Source organism: Oncorhynchus gorbuscha, unplaced genomic scaffold (genome assembly GCF_021184085.1).
Source record: "Oncorhynchus gorbuscha isolate QuinsamMale2020 ecotype Even-year unplaced genomic scaffold, OgorEven_v1.0 Un_scaffold_5666, whole genome shotgun sequence".
NCBI lineage: Eukaryota > Metazoa > Chordata > Actinopteri > Salmoniformes > Salmonidae > Oncorhynchus > Oncorhynchus gorbuscha.
This window is the reverse complement of record NW_025745399.1, coordinates 5,347-24,978: the sequence shown is the minus strand read 5'-3', so window position 1 is coordinate 24,978 and position 19,632 is coordinate 5,347. Positions and strand designations below refer to the sequence as shown.

At 46.6% G+C, this 19,632-nt stretch overlaps 1 pseudogene; it reads left to right on the top strand.

Moving 5' to 3' along the window:
* The first annotated feature begins 16 nt into the window (after window positions 1–16).
* Window positions 17–19,397, top strand: LOC124018707 (annotated as a pseudogene).
* The last annotated feature ends 235 nt before the right edge of the window (window positions 19,398–19,632 follow it).

The window sequence follows — 19,632 nt, the reverse complement described above, 5'->3', positions numbered from 1 at the left end:
GGATTGTCTCCAGTCAGTAGGTGTGAGTGATGCTCTGGGATTGTCTCCAGTCAGTAGGTGTGAGTGATGCTCTGGGATCGTCTCCAGTCAGTAGGTGTGAGTGATGCTCTGGGATCGTCTCCAGTCAGTAGGTGTGAGTGATGCTCTGGGATCGTCTCCAGTCAGTAGGTGTGAGTGATGCTCTGGGATCGTCTCCAGTCAGTAGGTGTGAGTGATGCTCTGGGATCGTCTCCAGTCAGTAGGTGTGAGTGATGCTGTGGGATCGTCTCCAGTCAGTAGGTGTGAGTGATGCTGTGGGATCGTCTCCAGTCAGTAGGTGTGAGTGATGCTGTGGGATCGTCTCCAGTCAGTAGGTGTGTTGATGTACATTAATAGACTGGTGTATTATGTGATGATATAATGGGGTTTCAGAAAGAGCGATACATCCAGATCAGCAAGGTGGACGACGAGGAGAGGAAGAGGAGGGAACGGCAGAAACAGGAGAGAGAACAGGTGACGTTCCTTCTACCGTTTTTTTCAACAACAAAAAAAGAAGCACCCAACATTCCAGAACATTTCTCCCTGTGGTGTTCTAGATGGATAGTAGATAGCGGTCTAAACACAGTAACTCCAGAACATTCCTCCCTGTGGTGTTCTAGATGGATAGTAGATAGCGGTCTAAACACAGTAACTCCAGAATGACACGACCAGTTGAATTTTCTTCTACTGTATCTAAAAAGCAGACTGTACATTTCTTCTTGAAATGTTCCAAACCTTCACCCCCCCTGAAGAAACACGATCAGGAGGCAATAATGTTTTGAATCTGGGAGATTACTTGTCCAGTAAGAGACATTCCTTTGTAGTTTCTTTGCAATGTTTTGAATCTGGGAGATTACTTGTCCAGTAAGAGACATTCCTTTGTAGTTTCTTTGCAATGTTTTGAATCTGGGAGATTACTTGTCCAATAAGAGACATTCCTTTGTAGTTTCTTTGCAATGTTTTGAATCTGGGAGATTACTTGTCCAATAAGAGACATTCCTTTGTAATTTCTTTGCAATGTTTTGAATCTGGGAGATTACTTGTCCAATAAGAGACATTCCTTTGTAATTTCTTTGCAATGTTTTGAATCTGGGAGATTACTTGTCCAATAAGAGACTTTCCTTTGTAGTTTCTTTGCAATGTTTTGCTACGTTTCCTACTGAACATGACTCTCGTCAAACCTTCCAGGAGGAGCTGAATGACGCTGTGGGATTCTCCAGGGTCATACACGCCATCTCCAAATCTGTGAGTTACCCTGACAACCCGGTATCAAATTTTTTAGTTTTAATCTGTATCTTTTGTTATGTTACGATGTACCAGTATATGCCAACTGCCTTTGCAATCCACCACTGAAACTATAAGGAATATTGTAGTTGAGTGAGTTCTCCTTTATCTCTCTTTGGGCGCTATGCCTTTAGGATGGGACTCATCTCTTTCCCCCCTCTCTCCAACCCAGGGAAAGTTGGTGGTTGGCCACAACATGCTGCTGGACGTCATGCACACCATCCATCAGTTCTACTGCCTACTGCCAGAGGTACAAAACACGCACCATTTTATATATGAACACAGTGGTTTATTTTTATATATTTTTAAATTTCACCTTTATTTAACCAGGTAGGCCAGTTGAGAACAAGTTCTCATTTACAACTGACCTGGCCAAAATAAAGCATAGCAGTGTGACACAACAGTTACACATGGGATAAACAAACATACAGTCAATGAAACAATAGAAAAGTCTATATACAGTATATGCAAATGAGGTAAGATAATGGAGTTAAGGCAATAAATAAGCCATAGTGGTGAAATAATTCATATTTAGCAATTAAAACACTGGAGTGAATAGATGTGCAGAAGATGAGTGTGCAAGTAGAGATACTGTGGGGCACAAAACGGATGGCACTGTGATAGACTGCATCCAATTTGTTGAGTAGCGTTTTGGAGGCTATTTTGTCAGTGACATCACCAAAGTCGAGGATTGGTAGGATAGTCAGTTTTACGAGGGTATGTTTGGCAGCGTGAGTGAAGGATGCTTTGTTGCGTAATAGGAAGCAGATTCTAGATTTCATTTTGTGAGTCTAGAAGGAGAGTTAACGGTTTAACCAGACACCTAGATATTTGTAGATGTTAGAGCAGTCCAGAGTAGTGATGCTGGATGGGTGGGGCAGATGCTGGTAGCGATCGGTTGAAGAGCATGCATTTAGTTTTACTTGCATTTAAAAGCAGTTGGAGGCCACGGAAGCAGAGTTGTATGGCATTGAAGCTTGTCTGGAGGTTTGTTAAGTGTCCAAAGAAGGGCTAGAAGTATACAGAATGGTGTCGTCTGCGTAGAGGTGAATCAGAGAATCACCAGCAGCAAGAGAAACATCATTGATGTATACAGAGAAGAGAGTCGGCCCGAGAATTGAACCCTGTGGCACACCCATAGAGACAGTCAGAGGTCCGGACAACAGGCCCTCCGATTTGACACACTGAACTCTTTCTGAGAAGTAGTTGGTGAACCAGACGAGGCAATCATTAGAGAAACCAAGGCTGTCGAGTCTGCCGATAAGAATGTTGTGATTGACAGAGTCGAAAGCCTTGGCCAGGTCGATGAATACGGCTGCACAGTAATGTCTCTTATCGATGGAGGTTATGATATCGTTTAGGACCTTGAGTGTGGCTGAGGTGCACCCATGACCAGCTCTGAAACCAGAATGCGTAGCAGAGAAGGTATGGTGGGATTCAAAATGGTCGGTGAGCTGTTAACTTGGCTTTCGATGACCTTAGAAAGGCAGGGTAGGATAGCTATAGGTCTGTAGCAGTTTGGGTCTAGAGTGTCTCCCCCTTTGAAGAGGGGGATTACCGTGGCAGCTTTTCAATCTTTGGGGATCTCAAACAATACGAAAGATGTTGAACAGGCTAGTAATAGGGGTTGCAACAATTTGGGCTGTAATTTTAGAAAGCGGTTCCAGATTGTATAGTCCTGCTGATTTGTAGTGGTCCAGATTGTCTAGTCCTGCTGATTTTGTAGGGGTCTGGATTTGGGTGAAGGAGAAATGGAGGAGACTTGGGAAAATTGCTGTGGGTTGTGTAGGGCTGTTGACCAGGGTAGGAGTGGCCAGGTGGAAAGCATGGCCAGCTGTAGAAAAATGCTTATTGAAATTCTCAATTATCGCAGATTTATCGGTGGTGACAATGTTTCCTAGCCTCAGTGCAGTGGGCAGCTGGGAGGAGGTGCTCTTATTCTCCATGGACTTTACAGTGTCCCAGAACTTTTTGGAGTTTGTGCTGCAGGATGCACAATTCTGTTTGAAAAAGCCTAACTGCCTGTTTCCTAACTGCCTGTGTATATTGGTTCCTAACTTCCCTGAGAAGTTGCATCTCGCAGGGTCTATTCGGTGCTAATGCAGAACGCCACAGGATGTTTTTGTGCTGGTCAAGGCAGTCAGGTCTGGGGTGAACCGAGGGCAGGTCAGGTCTGGGGTGAACCGAGGCAGTCAGGTCTGGGAGTGAACCGAGGCAGTCAGGTCTGGGGTGAACCGAGGGCAGTCAGGTCTGGGGTGAACCGAGGCAGTCAGGTCTGGGGTGAACCCGAAGGGGCAGTCAGGTCTGGGGTGAACCGAGGGCAGTCAGGTCTGGGGTGAACCGAGGCAGTCAGGTCTGGGGTGAACCGAGGGGCAGTCAGTCTGGGGGTGAACAGGGCAGTCAGGTCTGGGGTGAACCCGAGGGCAGTCAGGTCTGGGGTGAACCGAGGGCAGTCAGGTCTGGGGTGAACCGGGGGCAGTCAGGTCTGGGGTGAACCGAGGGCAGTCAGGTCTGGGGTGAACCGGGAGCAGTCAGGTCTGGGGTGAACCGAGGGCAGTCAGGTCTGGGAGTGAACCGAGGGCAGTCAGGTCTGGGAGTGAACCGAGGGCAGTCAGGTCTGGGAATGAACCGACATGTTTTTAGCAGGGGCATGGTTATTTAAAATGGTGAAAGCACTTTTAAGAATAACCAGTTATATTCTACTGACGGAATGAAGAGTCGGAAGCACAGTGGTTTAGAAGAACCTTGTTTCTTTTCTATTTGACAGTCTTTTTCTTTCTTCCCACAGGACCTGAATGACTTTAAAGAAGTCACTCAGTGTGTCTTCCCCAGGTAAATACATACTGCTGTGTCCAGGGGTTTCGGTGGGTCTTCCCCAGGTAAATGCATACTGCTGTGTCCAGGGTTTGTGGGATTCAAACTTCCCTGGGTAAATACATACTGCTGTGTCAGGGTTTGTGGGGTCTTCCCCTGGGTAAATACATTCTGCTGTGTCAGGGTTTGGTGGGTCTTCCCCGGTAAATACATATGCTGTGTCAGGGTTTAGGTGGGTCTTCCGGGTAAATACATCACTGCTGTGTCAGGTTTCGGTGGAGTCTCCCGGAGTAGAAATACATTCTGCTGCGTCAGGGTTTGATTGGGTCTCCCCACGAGGTGTCCATTCTGCTTTTTTTCGTCAGGGTTTCGGTGAGTCTTCCCCGGGTAAATACATTCTGCTGCGTCAGGGTTGTGGGGTCTTCCCTGGGTGTCATTCCTGCTCGTCAGGGTTTGTGAGGTCTTCCTGGGTAAATACATTCTGCTGTGTCAGGGTTGTGGGGTCTTCCTGGGTAAATACATTCTGCTGTGTCCAGGGTTTGTGGGGTCTTCCTGGGTAAATACATTCTGCTGTGTCAGGGTTTGTGGGGTCTTCCCTGGGTAAAGCCATGCTGCTACTACTTCTCTATGAGCCGTTCTGAAAAACAAGCAAGGCTTACCACTCACTGAAGCCTAACCTCTCTGAGTCGGTCTATTTATCTGGTGCGCTGTTCATCTAGAAACCTCTCCAGTAGCCCAGAGGTTGGAGAGGGGGACCAGCAGCTGGAAGAGCCGGCGACACACATGGGAATGACCTGGCAGCTGGAAGGCTGCTGCTCTGATCCCTCTGATCCCATCTCCTGCCGTTGTGCAAAGCACTTAACCCACCACGTTTTTCACCCAGGAGCTCTGCTCTGCATCTGACTCTGTGCCCCTCCCCTCAACGCGGCGCCCCTCCCCTCAACGCGGCGCCCCTCCCCTCAACGCGGCGCCCCTCCCCTCAACGCGGCACCCCTCCCCTCAATGCGTGTGTATATCTGGTGATGTTGTTAAAGACAGATTTTCCTCTATAACCAACGGACCAAGTATCTTCTCTATTGTTTCCTCAGGCTGTTGGACACCAAGCTCATGGCCACTACGCAACCTTTCAAGGTAATACTATTTCCAGTATTTAGATGTCTGGTTAAAGGATGTCATAGCCTCCCGGGTGGTGCAGTGGTTCAGGGCCACCAGAGACTCTGGGTTCGCGCCCAGGCTCTGTAGCGACCGGGAGGTCCTTGGGGCGACGCACAATTGGCATAGCGTCGTCCGGGTTTGGGAGGGTTTGGCCGGTAGGGATATCCTTGTCTCATCTCGCACCAGCGACTCCTGTGGCGGGCTGGGAACAGTGCACGCTAACCAAGGTCGCCAGGTGCACGGTGTTTCCTCCGACACATTGGTGGGACTGGCTTCCGGGTTGGATGTGATAAGAAGCAGTGCGGCTTGGTTGGGTTGTGTATCGGAGGACGCATAACTCTCAACCTCCGTCTCTCCCGAGCCCGTACGGGAGTTGTAGTGATGAGACAAGATAGTAGCTACTAACAATTGGATACCACGGAATTGGGGAGGAAGAAGGGGGTAAAATTCAACAACAAAAAAAGGATGTCATGAAACCCCTGTGGAAGTCTGAAGAATATTCATTGTGCCTTTGTTATTTGAACCCTTCTAGGAGTTGATCAACATCACGTCTCTTGCAGAGCTGCAGAAACAGCTGAAAGAGAGCCCCTTCAAATCTCCTAAAGTTGGTAAGAGAACATTTACATTTACATTTAAGTCATTTAGCAGACGCTCTTATCCAGAGCGACTAACAAATTGGTGCATTCACCTTATGACATCCAGTGGAACAGCCACTTACAATAGTGCATCTAAATCTTTTAAGGGGGGGGGGAGGGTGACGACGACTACGCCACGTTTAAGGAACAGGAAGTTATTTCAGAAGCTAATCTAACAAAATAACTTCATCACATGAACTAAATCATATAGCTTTGAACATAATAGAAATGGTGGTACATTTTGAGTACAAAATTCTAACTTACTCAACTTTATACTGTCTATAGTCCAGGTCAAGATTCTACAGCAATGGTTCTCAACCAGGGGTACTAGGAGCCCCTGGCGGTACTAGACCTATCCACATGGGGAGCTTGAGAAGACTCCTAATACCATAGGCTTACTGTTAAAATGCTAGAGGGAGTTCTTCGGGTGTACTCCGGACAGAGGAAATTATACTTGGTATTTTAACCGAGGTTGAACCATTTTGATCTGTAGGACCTGTGTAGATACTGTGATGCACTGGTATTCAAAGTCTGGGAAGTGACCCCCAGGGCAACTGCAGTGGTATTCAAAGTCTGGGAAGTGACCCCCAGGGCAACTGCAGTGGTATTCATAGTCAGGGAAGTGACCCCAGAGCAACTGCAGTGGTATTCAAAGTCTGGGAAGTGACCCCCAGGGCAACTGCAGTGGTATTCAAAGTCTGGGAAGTGACCCCCAGGGCAACTGCAGTGGTATTCATAGTCAGGGAAGTGACCCCAGGGCAACTGCAGTGGTATTCATAGTCTGGGAAGTGACTGCAGTGGTATTCATAGTCTGGGAAGTGACTGCAGTGGTATTCATAGTCTGGGAAGTGACTGCAGTGGTATTCATAGTCTGGGAAGTGACTGCAGTGGTATTCATAGTCTGGGAAGTGACTGCAGTGGTATTCATAGTCTGGGAAGTGACTGCAGTGGTATTCATAGTCTGGGAAGTGACTGCAGTGGTATTCATAGTCTGGGAAGTGACTGCAGTGGTATTCATAGTCTGGGAAGTGACTGCAGTGGTATTCATAGTCTGGGAAGTGACTGCAGTGGTATTCATAGTCTGGGAAGTGACTGCAGTGGTATTCATAGTCTGGGAAGTGACTGCAGTGGTATTCATAGTCTGGGAAGTGACTGCAGTGGTATTCATAGTCTGGGAAGTGACTGCAGTGGTATTCATAGTCTGGGAAGTGACTGCAGTGGTATTCATAGTCTGGGAAGTGACTGCAGTGGTATTCATAGTCTGGGAAGTGACTGCAGTGGTATTCATAGTCTGGGAAGTGACTGCAGTGGTATTCATAGTCTGGGAAGTGACTGCAGTGGTATTCATAGTCTGGGAAGTGACTGCAGTGGTATTCATAGTCTGGGAAGTGACTGCAGTGGTATTCATAGTCTGGGAAGTGACTGCAGTGGTATTCATAGTCTGGGAAGTGACTGCAGTGGTATTCATAGTCTGGGAAGTGACTGCAGTGGTATTCATAGTCTGGGAAGTGACTGCAGTGGTATTCATAGTCTGGGAAGTGACTGCAGTGGTATTCATAGTCTGGGAAGTGACTGCAGTGGTATTCATAGTCTGGGAAGTGACTGCAGTGGTATTCATAGTCTGGGAAGTGACTGCAGTGGTATTCATAGTCTGGGAAGTGACTGCAGTGGTATTCATAGTCTGGGAAGTGACTGCAGTGGTATTCATAGTCTGGGAAGTGACTGCAGTGGTATTCATAGTCTGGGAAGTGACTGCAGTGGTATTCATAGTCTGGGAAGTGACTGCAGTGGTATTCATAGTCTGGGAAGTGACTGCAGTGGTATTCATAGTCTGGGAAGTGACTGCAGTGGTATTCATAGTCTGGGAAGTGACTGCAGTGGTATTCATAGTCTGGGAAGTGACTGCAGTGGTATTCATAGTCTGGGAAGTGACTGCAGTGGTATTCATAGTCTGGGAAGTGACTGCAGTGGTATTCATAGTCTGGGAAGTGACTGCAGTGGTATTCATAGTCTGGGAAGTGACTGCAGTGGTATTCATAGTCTGGGAAGTGACTGCAGTGGTATTCATAGTCTGGGAAGTGACTGCGGTGGTATTCATAGTCTGGGAAGTGACTGCAGTGGTATTCATAGTCGGGAAGTGACCCCCAGGGCAACTGCAGTATAGATTATTGTATGGGACTGTATACTAACAAAAATCTAAGTTTTTGTAGTCATTCGATTTTGGGGTTGTAAGCAGTAGCTGTTTGTGGACAAAATCTGTTTTTATAGTCATTAGATTTTGGGGTCGTAAGCAGTAGCAGTGTGTATAAAAACAGATTTTGTCCAGTCATTAGATTTTGGGGTCGTAAGCAGTAGCAGTGTGTGGACAATCTGTTTTTATAGTCATTAGATTTTGGGGTCGTAAGCAGTAGCAGGACAAAATCAATGGGGAAGCAGAGCCAGAAAAGAATGAAACCTATAACCAACCCTGTTAGCATTTCCCAAACTCAACCCTCAGGACCCCGATGGGTGCACGGTTTGGGGTGGGGGATGGGGGGGTAGGTTTGGGGTGGGGGGATGGGGGGGGCACGGTTTGGGGTGGGGGGATGGGGGGGGGCACGGTTTGGGGAGGGGGGGATGGGGGGGCACGGTTTGGGGAGGGGATGGGGGTGCACGGTTTGGGGGAGGGGCACGGTTTGGGGAGGTGCACGGTTTGGGGAGGGGTGCACGGTTTGGGGTGGGGGGATGGGGGGGGGGGCACGGTTTGGGGAGTGGGGCTTTGGGAAAGGGGGTGGTGGCACGGTTTGGGAGGGGGGTGCACGGTTTGCTTAATGGTTTTTGGTTTATGGTTCTCACCCCTGCCATATCTTGCATGAAGTGAGCTGACATGTTGTCCATCAATCCAAAGGATCAGAGAATGTCCCAATCTAGTACTGAAAGTAGAAGCTACAGCTAGCTAGCATGCACTGTGGTGAATCGTTAACTCAAAGTGAGAAATGTAATAGTTGAACATTTTTGAACAGTCATTTCCTTCCAAAATAAAGAAGCTAGAGATGAACTATTTTCAGTTTTACTCATGTAGCTAGCGAATGCAGTTACCTAGTTTTAGCCTACTGAAACACACTGCTCAAATAGAGGGATGCTATGTTAGCTAGCTGGCTACGACTTTCCAACACAACACTGGAACTCTTCCAAGTCAAGGTACATTTTTGGTTTTACTAATTTATTTGCAATTGGGCCCGCCAATGTAAGTGCTAAACTGCTTACTGGCTGTAACTGGACGGTCTAAAGTTATACTGTTACACTATATAGGCAGAGACAAGACGGTGGCAGAATTAATTCAAACACACCTTTTTGTTTCATCACAAAACTCGGACAGCAACATCTGTCTGGATGTCCACAAATAATGTTGTATGTAACAAACAGTTGCTTGACCATGCAGTCGGTCATGTAAGTTAATGTTTCCGACATTGTTGGACTGCTAAACATTATCGATGTCGAACCACGGAGCTGTGCTACAAGTCGAAATAAATCATGAGCTTTCCATGTTATCCAGCTGTGTGTTAGCAACATTTCACGTAAACCCTGTTTCCTGTCTGCATCGAAGTACCTAGCATGGAGCATGGTGGCAACACAGTAAAGAGGCTCAGAGAGAATGCCTGTTAAAGAAGTAGCTGGTCTTGTACCTAGCATCGAGCTTGGTGGCAACACAGTAAAGAGGCTCAGAGAGAATGCCTGTTAAAGTAGCGGGTCTTGTACCTAGCATCGAGCTTGGTGGCAACACAGTAAAGAGGCTCAGAGAATGCCTGTTAAAGTAGCTGGTCTTGTACCTAGCATCGAGCTTGGTGGCAACACAGTAAAGAGGCTCAGAGAATGCCTGTTAAAGTAGCGGGTCTTGTACCTAGCATCGAGCATGGTGGCAACACAGTAAAGAGGCTCAGAGAGAATGCCTGTTAAAGAAGTAGCGGGTCTTGTACCTAGCATCGAGCATGGTGGTGGCGGCACAGTAAAGAGGCTCAGAGAATGCCACCGAATCGCTTGTTCACAGCCTCTACTAGAGTACTTCTTCAAGTTAACCCCACGGTCTGTGTCGGCAGTTTGCTGAGCAGGCGCTTCAATGCCATGACAGAGGTATCACGTCTGCTGCAGACGCAGGTGATGAGCTTATTTCTCCAGTCAGTTGTTTGAATGGCGCTAGGAGGGTGTTCCTGTTTCAAACATCTTCTCAAATGACATTGAAATGGCAGCAGCGGCATGAGAACCAGCACATTCTTGAGCAATATGTCGGTCCTCAGTAGGAAATCCTCGTCGACCCGCTGTGCTGTCAGACTCTCGACCCGCTGTGCTGTCAGACTCTCGTCGACCCGCTGTGCTGTCAGACTCGTCGACCCGCTGTGCTGTCAGACTCTCGTCGACCAGCTGTGCTGTCAGACTCTCCCGACCACAGTGCTGTCAGACTCTCGTCGACCAGCTGTGCTGTCAGACTCTCGTCGACCCGCTGTGCTGTCAGACTCGTCGACCCGCTGTGCTGTCAGACTCTCGTCGACCCGCTGTGCTGTCAGACTCTCGTCGACCCGCTGTGCTGTCAGACTCGTCGTCGACCACGCTGTGCTGTCAGACTCTCGTCGACCCGCTGTGCTGTCAGACTCTGTCGACCCGCTGTGCTGTCAGACTGGCATGCTCATGGGGATGACATCGCTGGTCCAAATGTCGATCGTGAAGCTAATAGCAGTGGAAGCGTAGCAAGTAGCATCTTGAATCCCATTATCTTGGCTTTAATGGATTGCGCCATTAAGGTCTCGATGAAATGTACTTACTCTTTTGAAATGTACTTACTCTTTGAAATGTACTTACTCTTTGAAATGTACTTACTCTTTGAAATGTACTTTACTCTTTGAAATGTACTTACTCTTTGAAATGTACTTCCTCGACTTGAACTTGTTGTGTTGTTGGAAGTGTGCACTTACTGTTCTGCTGTATTCTTCTGGTGGCGTCATTACATCATGTACTTCCGTTATTATACGCACGTCAGTAGAATAGGACAGGTCTCATCCATGGCTAATGTAGTGTCTGATTACAGTAGGACAGGTCTCATCCATGGCTAATGTAGTGTCTGATTACAGTAGGACAGGTCTCATCCATGGCTAATGTAGTGTCTGATTTATCCCTGCTTCTTTCCTCTGTGGCTCAGTGACGGCGGAGGGGTTCCCAGCTACGATACAGCCCAGGAACAGCTCCACGAGGCGGGCTACGATGCCTTCATCACTGGTCTCTGCTTCATCTCCATGGCCAACTACCTAGGTACTGCCTTTTACACTGTGTACTGCTATGGGTTCTGCCTTCTACACTGTGTACTGCTATGGGTACTGCCTTCTACACTGTGTACTGCTATGGGTACTGCCTTTTACACTGTGTACTGCCATAGGTACTGCCTTCTACACTGTACTGCCATAGGTACTGCCTTCTACACTGTACTGCCATAGGTACTGCCTTCTACACTGTGTACTGCCATAGGTACTGCCTTCTACACTGTGTACTGCCATATGAACTGCCTTCTACACTGTGTACTGCTATGGGTACTGCCTTTTACACTGTGTACTGCTATGGTGTACTGCTTCTTTTTGCACTGTACTGCCTTACACTGTGTACTGCTATAGGTACTGCCTTTACACTGTGTACTGCCTTCTACACTGTGTACTGCTGGCCCGTGGCTCTAACCCAACGACGCTTGCCCGTGGCTCTAACCTAAGACGTCGGCCCTGTGGCTCTAACCCTACGCCCGTGGTTTGACCCTGCGCCCGTGGTTCTGACCCTGCGCCCGTGCTCTGACCCTGCGCCCGTGGGCTCTGACCCTGCGCCCGGCTTCCTGACTCCCTGCGCCCGTGGCTCTGACCCTGCGCCCGTGGTTTGACCCCTGCGCCCGTGGCTCTGACCCTGCGCCCGTGGCTTGACCCCTGCGCCCGTGGCTCTGACCCTGCGCCCCGTGGCCTGACCCCTGCGCCCGTGGCTCTGACCCTGCGCCCCCGTGGCCCTGACTCCTGCGCCCCGTGGCTCTGACCCTGCGCCCCGTGCTCTGACCCTGCGCCCGTGGGTCTGACCCTGCGCCCCGTGGCTCTAACCCGACGCCCGTGGCTCTAACCCGACGCCACTGGCTTGTGCTTCCAATGGCCTTTTCTCATTTGGGCAAAAGTCTGCTCTCCTTGTTTCCTCCTCCTGTGGTCAAAGATGTCAGTTGGTTCCGTAGGAACGGAAGTCCTCCCCTCCTTGACAGCCACCTTTACATTGAGGATAGTGAAGTGTATCCTACCTAAAGTCCTTCATGGAGGAGTTGATCTGCCTCCACAGCTTGTTGAGTCGGGTGTTGTCGGAGGAGACGAGCATGTACTCACTTAAAAACAACATGCTACTTATTGTTTTTATCTATAAAAAGTTTTGCTCAACCTAATTTGTTTTCATCACAAATATACATTTTTCTTTTGAGATCCACCCCTTGTAAACGTCAGTCTACTGGAGGACTCATTTCCATCCACGTTCCCTCATCGCTACCTCTCATGTGGTGCTACTGGAGGACTCATTTCCATCCACGTTCTCTCATCGCTACCTCTCCTCATGTGGTGCTACTGGAGGACTCATTTCCATCCACGTTCCCTCATCGCTGTCTCTCCTCATGTGGTGCTACTGGAGGACTCATTTCCATCCACGTTCCCTCATCGCTGCCTCTCCTCGATTTTTACCTCTGACCTTTTTTCAAAAGGAGGCAGGAGAGGAGGCGGGAGTTGAGAAAAGGCCATCTCCATGGTGACACTACTGGGAACAGTTGAGACAAGGCCATCTCCATGGTGACACTACTGGGAACAGTTGAGACAAGGCCATCTCCATGGTGACACTACTGGGAACAGTTGAGACAAGGCCATCTCCATGGTAACACTACTGTGAACAGTTGAGAAAAGGCCATCTCCATGGTAACACTACAGGGGGAACAGTTCCATGGACAGCTTTGAATCTCTCTATGATGCCGTGTAGACTATAGCAGTAGCTGCTGTGATATGCGTATGGTCATCGTGGCTGTTTCTCAATCTTTCAAAACTTTCTCTTTCCTTCTCAGGTACTTTCCTGACTCCCCCCAGAGCCCACATCCCATCCCAATCGAAACTCATCCAACCCTTCGTCAACAAGTAAGATCTCGGTTCTCTCCCCTTCAGTTTCTTTCCCTCTCCTACAGGGGACCCGTGTATATATCCTTACCTCAGCATGTCTTAGTGTAGTTATAACACATCTGTCAGCTGTATGAGAGTTATAATGCTACGTTGACGTCTCGTGTTTTCATGCAGACTGTTCCTGATGAGGATCATAGATATTCCCTACCTCAACATCAGCGGACCAGACCGTGAGTAGTTCAATGGGATACTATATACTGTACAACACAGTAGTATTAGTAGTAGTTCAATGGGATACTATATACTGTACAACACAGTAGTATTAGTAGTAGTTCAATGGGATACTGTATACTGTACAACACAGTAGTATTAGTAGTAGTTCAATGGGATACTATATACTGTACAACACAGTAGTATTAGTAGTTAAATGGGATACTATATACTGTACAACACAGTAGTATTAGTAGTAGTTCAATGGGATACTATATACTGTACAAAGCAGTAGTATTAGTAGTAGTTCAATGGGATACTATATACTGTACAACACAGTAGTATTAGTAGTAGTTCAATGTGACACTATATACTGTACAACACAGTAGTATTAGTAGTTAAATGGGATACTGTACAACACAGTAGTATTAGTAGTAGTTCAATGGGATACTATATACTGTACAACACAGTAGTATTAGTAGTAGTTCAATGGGATACTATATACTGTACAACACAGTAGTATTAGTAGTTAAATGGGATGCTGTACAACACAGTAGTATTAGTAGTTAAATGGGATACTATATACTGTACAACACAGTAGTATTAGTAGTTAAATGGGATACTGTACAACACAGTAGTATTAGTAGTTAAATGGGATACTGTACAACACAGTAGTATTAGTAGTAGTTCAATGGGATACTATATACTGTACAACACAGTAGTATTAGTAGTAGTTCAATGGGATACTATATACTGTACAACACAGTAGTATTAGTAGTAGTTCAATGGGATACTGTATACTGTACAACACAGTAGTATTAGTAGTAGTTCAATGGGATACTATATACTGTACAACACAGTAGTATTAGTAGTTAAATGGGATACTATATACTGTACAACACAGTAGTATTAGTAGTAGTTCAATGGGATACTATATACTGTACAAAGCAGTAGTATTAGTAGTAGTTCAATGGGATACTATATACTGTACAAAGCAATATTAGTAGTAGTTCAATGGGATACTATATACTGTACAACACAGTAGTATTAGTAGTAGTTCAATGGGATACTATATACTGTACAACACAGTAGTATTAGTAGTAGTTCAATGTGACACTATATACTGTACAACACAGTAGTATTAGTAGTTAAATGGGATACTGTACAACACAGTAGTATTAGTAGTAGTTCAATGGGATACTATATACTGTACAACACAGTAGTATTAGTAGTAGTTCAATGGGATACTATATACTGTACAACACAGTAGTATTAGTAGTTAAATGGGATACTGTACAACACAGTAGTATTAGTTAAATGGGATACTATATACTGTACAACACAGTAGTATTAGTAGTAGTTCAATGGGATACTATATACTGTACAACACAGTAGTATTAGTAGTAGTTCAATGGGATACTATATACTGTACAACACAGTAGTATTAGTAGTAGTTCAATGGGATACTATATACTGTACAACACAGTAGTATTAGTAGTAGTTAAATGGGATACTGTATACTGTACAACACAGTAGTATTAGTAGTAGTTCAATGGGATACTATATACTGTACAACACAGTAGTATTAGTAGTAGTTCAATGGGATACTATATACTGTACAACACAGTAGTATTAGTAGTTAAATGGGATACTGTACAACACAGTAGTATTAGTAGTAGTTCAATGGGATACTATATACTGTACAACACAGTAGTATTAGTAGTAGTTCAATGTGATACTATATACTGTACAATACAGTAGTATTAGTAGTAGTTCAATGGGATACTATATACTGTACAACACAGTAGTATTAGTAGTTAAATGGGATACTATATACTGTACAACGCAGTAGTATTAGTAGTTAAATGGGATACTGTACAACACAGTAGTATTAGTAGTAGTTCAATGGGATACTATATACTGTACAACACAGTAGTATTAGTAGTAGTTCAATGGGATACTATATACTGTACAACACAGTAGTATTAGTAGTAGTTCAATGGGATACTATATACTGTACAACGCAGTAGTATTAGTAGTTAAATGGGATACTGTACAACACAGTAGTATTAGTAGTAGTTCAATGGGATACTATATACTGTACAACACAGTAGTATTAGTAGTAGTTCAATGGGATACTATATACTGTACAACACAGTAGTATTAGTAGTAGTTCAATGGGATACTATATACTGTACAACACAGTAGTATTAGTAGTTAAAATAGGATACTATATACTGTACAACACAGTAGTATTAGTAGTAGTTCAATGGGATACTATATACTGTACAAAGCAGTAGTATTAGTAGTAGTTCAATGGGATACTATATACTGTACAACACAGTAGTATTAGTAGTAGTTCAATGTGATAATATATACTGTACAAAGCAGTAGTATTAGTAGTAGTTCAATGGGATACTATATACTGTACAACACAGTAGTATTAGTAGTAGTTCAATGGGATACTATATACTGTACAAACAGTAGTATTAGTAGTAGTTCAATGGGATACTATATACTGTACAACACAGTAGTATTAGTAGTAGTTCAATGGGATACTATATACTGTACTGTACAAACAGTAGTATTAGTAGTAGTTCAATGGATACTATATACTGTACAACACAGTAGTATTAGTAGTAGTTCAATGGGATACTATATACTGTACAACACAGTAGTATTAGTAGTTAAATGGGATACTGTACAACACAGTAGTATTAGTAGTAGTTCAATGGGATACTATATACTGTACAACACAGTAGTATTAGTAGTTCAATGGGATACTATATACTGTACAACCATGTCCTATTAGTAGTAGCATTAGACACTATATACTGCACAAGTCACAGTAAAATGTATTAGTAGTAGTTCAATGGGATACTATATATGGGCCGTAGTAATAGATGTACATAAACCATTGGTATTAGTGGTAGACAATGGGATACTATTCCTTGTTCAACACCCCCTCTTTATAGTTCAATGGGATACTATTCTGTACATCACCATGTCCTTCAGCCTTCACTACCTCTGTCTGCATATAGTCGGCAGTGAAAAAGAAAATGGAAAGAGGATCTATTAAAAATGGCATATAGAAATCCTTCCCTTGATGTCCATAAACCATTGGTCAGTGGTGACTGAGAACTGTCCTTCCCCTCTGTCCCCCCTCTGTCCTTCCCCTCTGTCCTTCCCCTCCCTCTGTCCTTCCCCTTCCCTCTGTCCTTCCCCTCTGTCCTTCCCCTCTGTCCTTCCCCTCTGTCCTTCCCCTCTGTCCTTCCCCTCTGTCCTTCCCCTCTGTCCTTCCCCTCTGTCCTTCCCCTCTGTCCTTCCCCTCTGTCCTTCCCCTCTGTCCTTCCCCTCTGTCCTTCCCCTCTGTCCTTCCCCTCTGTCCTTCCCCTCTGTCCTTCCCCTCTGTCCTTCCCCTCTGTCCTTCCCCTCTGTCCTTCCCCTCTGTCCTTCCCCTCTGTCCTTCCCCTCTGTCCTTCCCCTCTGTCCTTCCCCTCTGTCCTTCCCCTCTGTCCTTCCCCTCTGTCCTTCCCCTCTGTCCTTCCCTCTGTCCTTCCCCTCTGTCCTTCCCCTCTGTCCTTCCCCTCTGTCCTTCCCCTCTGTCCTTCCCCTCTGTCCTTCCCCTCTGTCCTTCCCCTCTGTCCTTCCCCTCTGTTCTTCCCTTCTCCTCTGCAGTCCAGCCCAAGAGGGATCATGTTCTGTATGTCACCTTCCCGAAGGAGTGGAAGACCAGTGACCTCTACCAGCTGTTCAGTGCCTTTGGTAAGACCCACCACATAATGATGATCTGTATCACTACCGCCTGGGCCAGGCCACCAGGAAACCTTTTTAATTCCCATGTCTTCCCGCATGTCTCTAGGTAACATCCAGGTGTCGTGGATTGATGACACGTCAGCATTTGTATCTCTGAGTCAGACTGACCAGGTTCAGATCGGTGAGTACTGGCCTATCCATAAGCCTCTTCCCTGCGCTACATTTGACCCAGAGACCGGCCCTGTTCCCTATATAGTGCGCTACGTTTGACCCAGAGACCAGCCCTGTTCCCTATATAGTGCACTGTTTGACCCAGAGACCGGCCATGTTCCCTATATAGTGCGCTACGTTTGACCCAGAGACCAGCCCTGTTCCCAATATAGTGCACTACGTTTGACCCAGAGACCGGCCCTGTTCCCTATATAGTGCGCTACGTTTGACCCAGAGACCAGCCCTGTTCCCTATATAGTGCGCTACGTTTGACCAAGAGACCGGCCATGTTCCCTATATAGTGCGCTACGTTTGACCCAGAGACCGGCCCTGTTCCCTATATAGTGCGCTACGTTTGACCCAGAGACCAGCCCTGTTCCCTATATAGTGCGCTACGTTTGACCCAGAGACCAGCCCTATTCCCTATATATAGTGCGCTACGTTTGACCCAGAGACCAGCCCTGTTCCCTATATAGTGCGCTACGTTTGACCCAGAGACCAGTACTGGACTTGGGCCGGAGCTCACATGATGGGAGTACCGGGCCAGCAGCACCTCAAATGTTCTACATCTTTATTCTGACCTTGACTCTCGTTCCCTCCTCTGATGGGAGTACTGGGCCAGCAGCACCTCAAATGTTCTACATCTTTATTCTGACCCGACTCCCGTTCCCTAGAAAACAACTGAACATGTAAATGAGTCACAGTTTATATTAATTCTGACCCCGACTCCCGTTCCCCCTCTGTGTCCAGCGATGAACACCAGTCGCTATGCGGAGAGCTACCGTATCCAGACGTATGTAGAGTATGTCCAGGGCAGGCAGCAGGTCAGGGAGAGCCAGGGCCATTCTACCTCGTCCTGGGACGAGGACGGCTGGGTTAAACCGCACTACACCTCCCCCTCTACAGTTGGTGCTGGTCCTACTGGCTACAGCTACGGTCACAACAGGTACACGCCCTTACACACACACACACACACACACACACACACACACACACACACACACACACACACACACACACACACACACACCTTCATTCGATGGACTTTTAATGGAAGAGGGTTGTTGAAGGTGTGTTGTCCATTAAAATGTCCTGTTCTCTTATTAAACGAAGTGAAGGATGTTCTACAAGGTGGAGTCTCTAAGGCAGGTTGATGTTTTGCGGCGGTCCGTGTGTTGTGGGCGTCAGGCCGTCGTTGGGGAAACGCTGCGTCAGTCCGATCCAGGAGGAGCAGCCTACAGAGGGAGAGGCTCAGAGACACGCTGACGGATGGAGTGGTTACACACACTCTAACACGCACTCTGACACGGGCAGCAAGAAGATCAGGACCGATGGTAAGGACACACACACACACTCCCCTGCTAGAAGACAGACAGTAAGGACACACACACACTCCCCTGCTAGAAGACAGACAGTAAGGACACACATACTCTCCTGCTAGAAGACACAGTAAGGACACACACACACTCCCCTGCTAGAAGACACAGTAAGGACACACACACACTCCCCTGCTAGAAGACACAGTAAGGACACACACACACACTCCCCTGCTAGAAGACAGACAGTAAGGACACACACACACTCCCCTGCTAGAAGACAGACAGTAACTAAGTGTATATATCCACCACCAGAGTACAAATCAGGTCCTCTAGCAGGAACAAAAAATACAAACACTGATCAAGAAACATCTGCTCTGATGTGGTCTGTGTCTCTAGGGGTGTGGTGGTCTGTAGATTTGATCTGGGGTCTGTGTCTGTAGGGGTGTGGTGGTCTGATCTGGGGTCTGTGTCTGTAGGGGTGTGTAGGTCTGATCTGTGGTCTGTGTCTCTAGGGGTGTGGTGGTCTGATCTGTGGTCTGTGTCTGTAGGGATGTGTAGATCTAATCTGTGGTCTGTGTTGTCTTTAGGGGTGTGTGTACGGACGTATGCAGGAGTAGTGGACAGTAGGACGTCAGAAGGCTGGCTGAAAACTCAGTAAGTAAAGATGTGTCCAGTTGAACACGTGACTCCAGTACTTTCAGTGCTGCCTTAAACTTGGAAAAACTACCTGGGTGTTCGTTGAAGTTAGTTTAGCCTGTGATTTGGTTGTTGTTTCCTGTAGGTCTGAGTCTGATTCGTCGAGCATGAGTCCGATCCAGGAAGAGGCGGGGTCGGCGGCGGTGACGACGCTAGTGATCCGGCGGGGGCGAATGGCAACAGCAACCTTCAACCAATCAGAGCAAGAAGAGCCGCAAGAACAACAGGATGAGGAAGAGTGATGGTGAGACGAGTGACTCTTCTGTTCTAACGACCGAACCACTAAAAAGCACCTTAAGGAAATGCAAAGCTACAAAGGTGTCGTTTAAAAATAAAAATGTCCAGTTTCGTCCCCCTCAGGTCCTCTAGCAGGTTATACCAGAGGCTGGGGTATAGTTA